Source organism: Nicotiana sylvestris, chromosome 8 (genome assembly GCF_000393655.2).
Source record: "Nicotiana sylvestris chromosome 8, ASM39365v2, whole genome shotgun sequence".
Taxonomy (NCBI): domain Eukaryota; kingdom Viridiplantae; phylum Streptophyta; class Magnoliopsida; order Solanales; family Solanaceae; genus Nicotiana; species Nicotiana sylvestris.
In genome coordinates this window covers 140,304,158-140,314,151 of record NC_091064.1, presented here as the reverse complement: position 1 = coordinate 140,314,151, position 9,994 = coordinate 140,304,158, and the positions used below count along the sequence as shown (strand labels likewise).

At 37.5% G+C, this 9,994-nt stretch overlaps 2 long non-coding RNA genes across 2 annotated transcripts; one reads left to right on the top strand and one right to left on the bottom strand.

Annotated features, from left to right (window-relative positions):
• Positions 1-211: 211 nt before the first annotated feature.
• Positions 212-1,579, bottom strand: LOC104221323 (uncharacterized). The gene is made up of 3 exons (XR_709693.2): positions 1,042-1,579; positions 846-953; positions 212-764 (listed from the first exon to the last, which is right to left on the bottom strand). It is a non-coding gene; the product is annotated as an uncharacterized lncRNA (long non-coding RNA).
• LOC104221322 (uncharacterized) lies at positions 1,283-9,673 on the top strand. The gene is made up of 3 exons (XR_709692.2): positions 1,283-1,370; positions 8,372-8,439; positions 9,382-9,673. It is a non-coding gene; the product is annotated as an uncharacterized lncRNA (long non-coding RNA).
• Positions 9,674-9,994: the final 321 nt, after the last annotated feature.

Genomic DNA, 9,994 nt, shown 5'->3' with positions numbered 1-9,994 from the left:
AAGTAAATGTTATAACATTCCAAACTTGTCGACTTTTGACGAAACTTATTTTCTTCAATTGGTTTAGCTTCTAAGATTTCCAACCTTCTTGGTACTCGTTATTCATGATCTTAAATATTTGTAACCTCCAACGTAACATGATTAACTTACTTTATTTTCTTCCAAATATAATCTCATTTCCGAGCTTACATCAATGACTTACGATGTACTCTCATGTATGAAAACTTGGGGTGTGACAATACTACTTTGATATGCGTGAATGTATCTCTTTACAAAATGATTAGGACCCCCTTTATATAGTAGAGAAATCCTATTTATGGTACAATTCTAATTACATAAGTAAATCTCATGATAGGCTAAACTTCCAATCCTGACTCAATATCTGCCGAGATTTCTGTCACGATCCTCGCCCGATCACGGATATCTCGGCTTTATTTTATCCATTGTAGCAGGCTTCCTTTCATCTTGCTCGATCTCTTTCTTACTTTGTTCTCGATCATGGTTGTTCTTGATCTTGATCGGCCATTGATCCACGAGCTTATCAATCCATCTCCGTAACTCGTTCCGATATAACTGGGTCGGGCCTTAATCTTCCGTCCCGACTTTGGTTAGTCGTACAAAATTAGGCAAGCCCGATTTTGACAGTATACAAACGTGGTCCACCTTATTTCTATTTTCCACCTATAATTAATTACATCTTTGTTCAATCCGAGAAGTGCTCTTCTCTTCTTCCTGCTCCTGATCCCTTACGCATTACATAATGACTGCATTCACAAAATCAATCGGTAAAATCTTTTGAAAATATAGTAATAAAAATATCTAAATGAAGTAGATATCTTACTAACCTTAATTATAGGTGGACATTTTGGTGGTACCACAGTCAGCACATGTCTTGAGTTGGCTTTGGCTGTTTTCTCTTTCTGTTTGGCTCATCATATCCTTAGATCCCGAACCTATACCAAAAATGAATCAATCCAAATCAGATATTAGTAAAGTATGATCAAAGGTAAAATGGTTCAATGGTGGATCTTCATCACTCACTTTATCACTTAGATCCATCACTTTGATCAACTAATTAACTAGAAAGACCTGATAAAAATTGATCCAAGTGAAAAGAACATCCAACAGAACAACGCTGCCCTCAAACAAGTCCCTCTTCTCCACCCCAAAATGACCTCAAAATAGTCTTGAAGACACCGTAAACTACCCACTAACACCACCTGAAAAAACCTCTAAAACCAGCTGAAAAACTAACGGCAAAAACAAAAAGACGTCTCAAGCCCATGCACTCGCCCCTACTCTCCTTATTCTGTCCTTCTACCTTCAGTGAAGTAAAGGCTTCAGAATAAGCCCAATTTACATCAACCGAGGTAAGCTCGTTACTTTTCAGTAGTATTTGGCCCTACATTGGTATATTTGATAAATATTAGCCAGAGTTGAGCCCTTCGGCTGAAATTGTCCGTTGTTTCTAGCAAGTTTCTTGAGTGATGTGGCAAGTGTTAGCTGTGGGGTGGGAAATTATCCCAAAGATAATAAAGGAGAATTATTCGAGCTAACTTTTTGTGAGAAATTTTGCAAATGGGTTGCAAACAATTTGTTTTTCAGCCTTTGTTCTACTTTTCTCTCTTTCAACGTGGTCCACTCCATTTCCATTTTGCAACAATTAATTACATATTTCTTAAATACGTAGATAGACCATTAAACAAGTCCAAATATTTCACCTCAGGGGTGGACCCACGTGTAAGGTTTTGGGTGTTGCAGCACCCACTGACCCACTGAGACTCAGTATACTTATATAAAGATTTTATGAAAACTGAGCAAACCAGTCCCCAAAAATTATTTGCTGGAGGTCTTACTATTATTGAAGGAATTTTGTTCATGGAAGGTCCATTCCCAATGTTTCCTGACTTCATTTCATTATTGTTAGTTTTAGCAAATGTTTGATCAAGTTTATTCATCTTCCAAGTCGGAGTGACTTATTCGTAGTTGGTTTATTAATTAGGTTCTTCCAATTCGGATTGGTATTTTACTCCTGACATGAAATACCTCGAGAAATACTCTGAAGGGAGGAATTTCGTTTCCAAATTTAGGAGAAATTTGGGTCAGTGATTGCTTTTGCTAAGGGATTTTTTCATAGATGTACTATATACTAAGGGATCCTTATTTTTAACTAGTTTGTATATAACTGATAAATTATATATGTAATTAATTTAAAACATCTTGAATAGGAGTATATAAGCTTAAAATACAATATTGTTAGGTAAAAATCTCTTAAATATATACCAAAGATAGTATTGCTTAGGAGGAAAGAAAGTGTCACGACCCAGATTTTCCACCCTCGAGAGTCGTGATGGCGCCTACTAATGAGAGCTAGGCAAGCCAATCCTTAACTACTTACTTCATTATCAAATTACTTCTTTTTAACACTTATAAAGAGATAACATGAAAACAGCGGAACTTTAAATAATTAAGCGAAAGGTAACAATTAAACATCTGAATTCTACGTCTATTACAATTACTTTGAGTCTCAACCTCCCAAAATCTGGTGTCATAGACGGTCTAAGATTTTCTACATACAAAGTCTGAAGAAATAATAATACACTGTTCCGGAATATAAGGGAAATGAAATAGGAATAGTAGGTAGAAGAAGACGCCAAGGCCTGCGGATGCCTGCAGGACTACCTCGGGTCGCCTGATGAGCAAGAATCATCAATCCCACTGCGGTTCGAAGTCTACAACCCTGGGGTCTACACAAAAGAGTATAGAGTGGAGTATCAGCACAACCGATCCCATGTGCTGGTAAGTGCCTAGCCTAACCTCGGCGAAGTAGTGACGAGGATAGGACCAGACTACCAAATAAACCTATACAATTTAACTATATATAGCAGAAAAGAAGTACGGAAAGAAACGGTCACATACAGTCAAGTATGAGAGGGGGGAACATGTTGCGGGGAAACATCAAATAGTAACAGAAAAGCAACAAATAAGTATGAGGATCACCACCGTTCAATTGAAAATAGAAGGGGAAATCATACTACGGGGTACAACAAGTATCAACAGGAAGCCAGCAATTTAGTGTAGAGAAATCGTAACACGGTTATAAATAATAAAATTAGGGAAATCAAAGACAAGTGCACGGCATCACCCTTCGTGCTTTTACTCTCTCTCACCAAGACTATACACGGCATCACCCTTCGTGCTTTACGTTCTTCCTCACCCAAACAACAATCACAAGGCAAATAGGGTAAGAGAATCTATAATCTCAAAGTAAAATCAAATAACAAAGTAATTAAGGAAACAACATAACTCGGATATCAACAAAGAATCAGAAATCAACAAATGCACGGCATCACCCTTCTTGCTTTTACTCTCGTCCTCACCCAAGCAATCATATAATAAAAATGTACACGTCATCACCCTTTATGCTTTTACTCTCTTTCCTCACCATATAATCAATAAAATCGGCACGGAATGGAACATCGTGTGGCACGGCAGCACCCTTTGTGCTTTACACTCTTTCCTCACAATAACAAACAAAACAATGCACGGCATCACCCTTCATGCTTTAACACTCTTCCTCACACAAATAACAATCACAAACAATGGGGCAAGGGAATAAACAAAATCATAATAGAAATCCCGGCAAGGGAACAACAATTAAACAATTAATCCCGGCAAGGGAACAACATCAATAATATCAACATCCCGGCAAGGGAGATAACCAACAAAGCAACAATATCCCGACAAGGAACAATTTAATATCACTTTCTCTTTCTTTCACTTTTATTTCACAATTCACTTCACAACTCGAGCCAATACTCTAGAGTTTTTACTTCACAACTCGAGCCAATGCTCTAAAAGTTCAATTGTCACTTATACTTTCACAATTTTGCTATACAACTTGAGCCAACGCTCCTCAATGTTCATAGGTCACAAATCTTTCCACAAACTTTATACAACAATTAGAAATCTTCACCAAGGCATGATAATACAACGAAATCATGAAAATTCACAATATAAGACTCACGGTCATGCTAGACACCAACGTATAGATACTCGTCATCATGCATGTACGTCGTACTCGACAATTAGCACGTAACAAATAAGACTCAACTCCTAATCCCTCAAGCTAAGGTTAGACCAAACACTTACCTCGAACTTTCATGGCCAACTCAAGTCTCAAACACCGCTTTTCCTTTCAAATTTGGCTCCAACTCAACCGTATCTATACACAATTGACTTAACAACATCAATAAATGCTAAACAATCCAAATCCAATGTTTAATTATAGCGTTCTAATCATTCTTCCCAAAAATCCAAAAATCGACCCCAAGCCCGTTTGGTCAAAACATGAGGTTTGGACCAAACCTCGATTACCCATTCACTCACGAGCCCGAATATATAATTTGTTTTCAAATCCGACCCCAAAACAAGGTCTAAATCACAATTAATTAAAAAGCCCTAATTCTACCCAAATCCCTAATTTCTACCCTTAATTACATGTTTTAGGCCTAGAAATCTAGTGGGTGTTAATGAAAAATGAAGAAAACAAGTTAAAGATTACTTAAAGGTTATGGTGAAGAAAGGCTTCAAAAATCGCCTAAGAGCTTTGGAGAAGAAGGGGTTTACGAAATTTTGCAATAATCCCGTAAGGCTACTGTTCTGGATTTTAAAAATTAACTGTGCGAATTTACTCTACGCGTTCGGGATGAGTCAGACCTGCTAGGCCTTCGCGATCGCGTGAAAAGGCTCGCGTTCGCGGAGCTTTGGCTCCTCAAGCCTACGCGTTCGTGTGCCAGTGGCCGCGTTCGCGATGATTAATTTGGTGACCTCTCTCCAGCACCTTACGCGTTCGCGAGTGGAGGGACGCGTTCGCGAAGGGTCTCCCCCCTCAGCTTCGCATTCGCGTCACGACCTTCACGTTCGCGAAGAAGAATTTGGGCACCTGGGATTTTTGCCTTACGCGTTAGCAAGAGGGACCACGCGAATGCGAAGGGTTAAATCCCTGGGCACTAACAGCAGAAATCTGCAACTTTTCCACAAGTTCAAAACTTCCTGAAACACATCCGAAACACATCCGAGCCCTCGGGGCTCCTAACCAAACACACGTACTAACTCAACAACATCATACGAACTTATCCGTGAGATCAAATCGCCAAAGTAACCTTAATAACAACAAATTAAACCTCAAAATCAAAGGATTTTTCTCAAACTTCACCAACTATCAAATGTAGCAATTTAGGTCCGAATCACGTCAAATGATATCCGTTTTTCATCAAATTTCACAGAAACATCTTAAATCACATATAAGACCTGTACCGGACACCGGAACCAAAATACGGGCCCGATACTAACATGTTCTAATCAATTTTCATTTCAAATTTCCTTAAACAATTTCATAAAACAATTTTTCTTTAAAAATTCATCTCTCGGGCTTGGGACATTGGAATTCGATTCCGGGCATCCGCCCAAGTCCCATATTTTTCTACGGACCCTCCGGGACCGTCAAATCACGGGTCCGGGTCCATTTACCTAACCGAAGTCAAATTAGCTAACTTTATAACCAAATTTTATCATTTTTCACAGAAATTCATATTTAAGCTTTCCGGGTACGCGGCCGGACTGCACACGCAAATTGAAGTGACTCTAAGTGAGGTTTTCAAGGCTTCAGAATATAGAATTTCATTTTAAAACAAGTGATGACCTTGGGTCATCACAGAAGGACTATTTACTTTTATAAAATGATCTTGCATGCATTTTCTTCCTAATTGATGATTTTTTTTCTCACTTAATTTGATTTTTTACGTGCAAATTATGTGCATTTTTTAGAAAATATTTATGATTTTTCTTGGATATTCACTGTAAGTGCGTAATTTTTGACCCGCACAATTTTTAAATTTGGTTTTAGTATTTTAGTATTTTAATATTTTAAAAATATTTACTTGATTTATTATACAATTTTAGTCTATTTTATTTTTAATTTCAAAACATAAATTTGAAAACACAAAAAATAGTTTCACCTTTATAATATTTCTCATGTTATACATGTATTTACATTTTAATATCATTAATCTTTTTGTAATGATGTTATTCTAATTTTGCTATCTTTCTTATTTTTACCTTAACATAATCTTTGGTTTCTCACTTTGATTTTTCTATGTGCAAATTATGTGCATTTGTTAGATAATACTTATGATTCTACTTAGATATTTGTTGTAAGCACGTAATTTGCACAATTTTTAAATTTAGTTTTAGTGTTTTAATATTTTTAAAGTATTTACTTGAGTTATTATACAGTTTTAATCAACTTTAATTTTAATTTCAAAACATAAATTGGAAACACAAAATAGTTTCACCTTTATAATATTTCTCATTTTTTACATATATTTATATTTTAATATAATTTAATATCATTAGTCTTTTTGTAATGATGTTATTATAATTTTGCTATCTTTTCTATTTTAACCTTAACCTAATCTTTGAAAAAATACAAAAAAATATATATATTGTTCCACTTTTAATATAGATTTAGTTTAGTTAAAGTCCATTGGTATTTTATTATTCTTGAAAAGAGAATGAATTTTTGGGCTAGTTTTGTCTTGTTTTATGTGATAAAAATTGTGTGGGGTAGCCACTTTTTAAAATGGTATTTACTTTTTATCCAACATTTTTAATGCTGAGAAAAAGTAGCCACTAGTCTATTAAAAATAATATGAAAAGACGGTATTACCTTTTCTTCTATCTCTTTTCCTTCCCAAACCCTCTAAATTTCAAAACCCTTACTCCCGTTCTGCAAGAACGCTGCTTATTTAGAAAAAAGAATTTGCTAGCATGTTCATACATGCTCGGCTACATATGTTGTATACTGTCTACTATAGCATGAAATTTTCATTAACATGTTCAGGGTAATTTGTGTATAACATTTGAACATGTCACGATAACCAACATTCTTTCACTAATTGTGACGACCCGGCCAGTCGTCTCATAAGTTACCGCTCCGTTTCCCCAATTTATACTTCTTATTGCTTTGTTCAGTTGTATTTTGTGTTATCGGGTTGGTTGGTTTGGGTTCGTAGAGGTTTTGGTAAGGTTTGAGACACTTAGTCTCTTTTGAGGAAGTTTAAGTTGGAAAAGTCAACCGGACGTTGACTTGTGTGTTAGAGGGCTCGGATGTGAGTTTTGATGGTTCAGATAGATTTAGAAGGTGATTTGGGACTTAGGAGCGTGATCGGAATGAGTTTTGGAGGTTCGGAGTAGATTTAGGCTTGAATCAGCGAAGTTGGAATTTTGGCGTCTTCCGTTTGATGGGTGAGATTTTCATATAGGGGTCAGAATGGAATTTCGGGATTGCAGTAGTTCCGTTGTGTTATTTAGGATGTGTGCGCAAAATTTCAGGTCATTCGGACGTGGTTTGGTTGGGTTTTTGATCAAAAGCATATTTTAGAAGATTTTGGAATCTTAGGCTTGAATCCGATGTGTTTCTGTTGATTCGATGTTGTTTGAGGTGTTTTGAAGATAGGTACGGGTTTGAATAGGGTTATGGGGTATGTTTTTGCTTTTGGTTGGGGTCTCGGGGGCCTCGGATTGATTTCAGATGGTTGATGGAGAGATTACGAGTTTGGTGCAACTGTAGAATTTTGTTGTTTCTATTATTTCCACACCTGCGGATTGAAGACCGGAGATGCGACGCCGTAGATGCAGAATGCCAGTCGTAGAAGTAGAAATAGGCTGGGAAGTTTGTGATCGCAGCAGCGGTTGAGGAGCCGCACCTGCGATGGCGCAGGTGCGGGCAATGCATCGCAGATGTGATTTTGGCTGCTTACAGAACTGGTTCAAGGACCGCAAAAGCGGTTCAAGGACTGCAAAAGCGGTACCGCAGGAGCGGGATTTTTGCCACAGATGCAAAATCCCTTGGCCAGAAGCTATAAATTCATTCCTTCGCGATTTTTGAGCTATTCCACCATTTTTAAGTCGGTCTTTGGAGATTTTTGGATGATTTGAAGAAGGATTTCAAGGGGTTTCATTGAGGTAAGGATTTTGGACCTAAAACTCTTTCCTATATTGTTATTTCACGGATTATAGCTATAATTTATGGAAATTAAGGGTTAAAATTGGGGAAACTAGGGCTTGGTATTGGAGACCTAGACTTGAGGATTTGAGGGGCCATTTGTGGTCGGATTTTGGGACTTTTGATATGTATGAACTCGTGGGGAGATACAGATTCTATTGATGTAAAATTTATTGAATTTCGAGACGTGGGCCCGAGGGTCGGGTTTTGTCTAATTTCGGGATTTATGTTGAAATTTAATTATTTTTGCATGGGCTTCGTTCCCTTAGTATATTTTGACATCGTGATTCTGATTTTGGATAGATTCGACGCGAGTTGAGGCCGATTCAAAGGGAAAAGGCGTCACGGGCTAGAGTTCGGAACGGATTAAGGTGAGTAATGATTTTAAATGTTGTCTTGACGGTATGAAATCCCGGATTGCACATCGTAGTACTATATTGAGGTGACGCACACGCTAGATGACGAGCGTGGGGTCGTGCACCGTTGGGGGATTATGATTTAGTCCGTCCCGAATGACCGTTTTACCGTGTATTTAATTGAAAACTATTTGTTATCATCTTGTTTTGGGATGAATGCCATGTTTGGGCCTTATGCCAATTATTTGGACCCTTATGGGACTTTTACTGATATTTCCTTACTGTTTTGACTTTATACTTGTACTCAGTCATGTTATATTCTACTGTTTTCATAACTTAACCATATTTACTCTATTTTAAACATTAAATGATATTTTAAATGATAAATTGGGTTGACCATCATGTTTTACTGTTGCCCGAGTGGCTTATGAGATTCTGACTAAGTAAGGCCAAGGGCCTATGTTGTGAGGAAACACTGATTATGATTATGAGGCCAAGGGCCAGAGATTTGTACGCCACAAGGTGTCTTGTTGAAATGAGGTCGAGAGCCTAGTGATAATGCCATGAGATGGCTTACTATTGCGCTTGGGCCGTAAGGGGCCCCTCCAAGAGTCTGCACACCTCTAGTGAGCGTGGGTACCCATTGTGATGTGAGAAATAGCCCGAGGGACTGGTGTTGTTCTATGATATTGCCCGAGGGGCGGTTGTTTATGTGATTATCTTTCCTAGTTGCCTGTTATTTACTTGAATAATTGCTTAAAAGGCATTTTCAAGAAGTTTAAACTGAACTAAAGTGACTTTACATATTTTTATTACTTCATTGCTTTTACTGGCTTTCACTGCTTCCTTATAGCCTGTTGATGTGCCTTTACGTGTTTTCTTATTTCTCAGTCTTCATTTGTTATTATTACTTACTGTGTTGGAGTACTCACTTTACTCCCTGCACCCTATCTGTAGATTCAGGCGCATCAGGTCCCGCTAGCGAGTGTTGATCCTTTCAACTCAGGCAAATTTGGAGATTGTCTAGGTAACTGCTGGCGTTCGAAGCCCAGAGCTTATTCCTTTATCTTATTTTCACTATTGTAGCTCTGTATTAGATTATGTAGATGTTTCTGGCCTTTATTCATATTGTAGATGCTCATGACTAGTGACACCCCAGTATCGGGCTGTATTGGTTTTGTTTTCCACAAATTGTACTACTCTCTGCTTAGTTTGGGATTTTATCATATTTAAGACTTAATATTTATTATCTTAATTGCTTGAAATTGAAATGGGAATGTGTCGACTGACCTTGTCTTCACGAGAGGTGCCATTACGATTGGGTCCGAGTTTAGGGTCGTGACACTAATCAATTTCATTTACATCCTTCTCTATCTTTGTAGAGCATGAGGATATGGGGAAAGTCATTTAGTACAAAATATTTCAATGCCTAGCATACGATAGGTAGTCCTTAACTTAGAGTTATAAGCACAGAAATTAAGGACATGTTGTCCTAAACTTACAGTTCCAAGTTCAAAAAATAAGGACATGTATTCCTCAACTTAAAGTTACAAGTTCAAAAGTTAAGGAC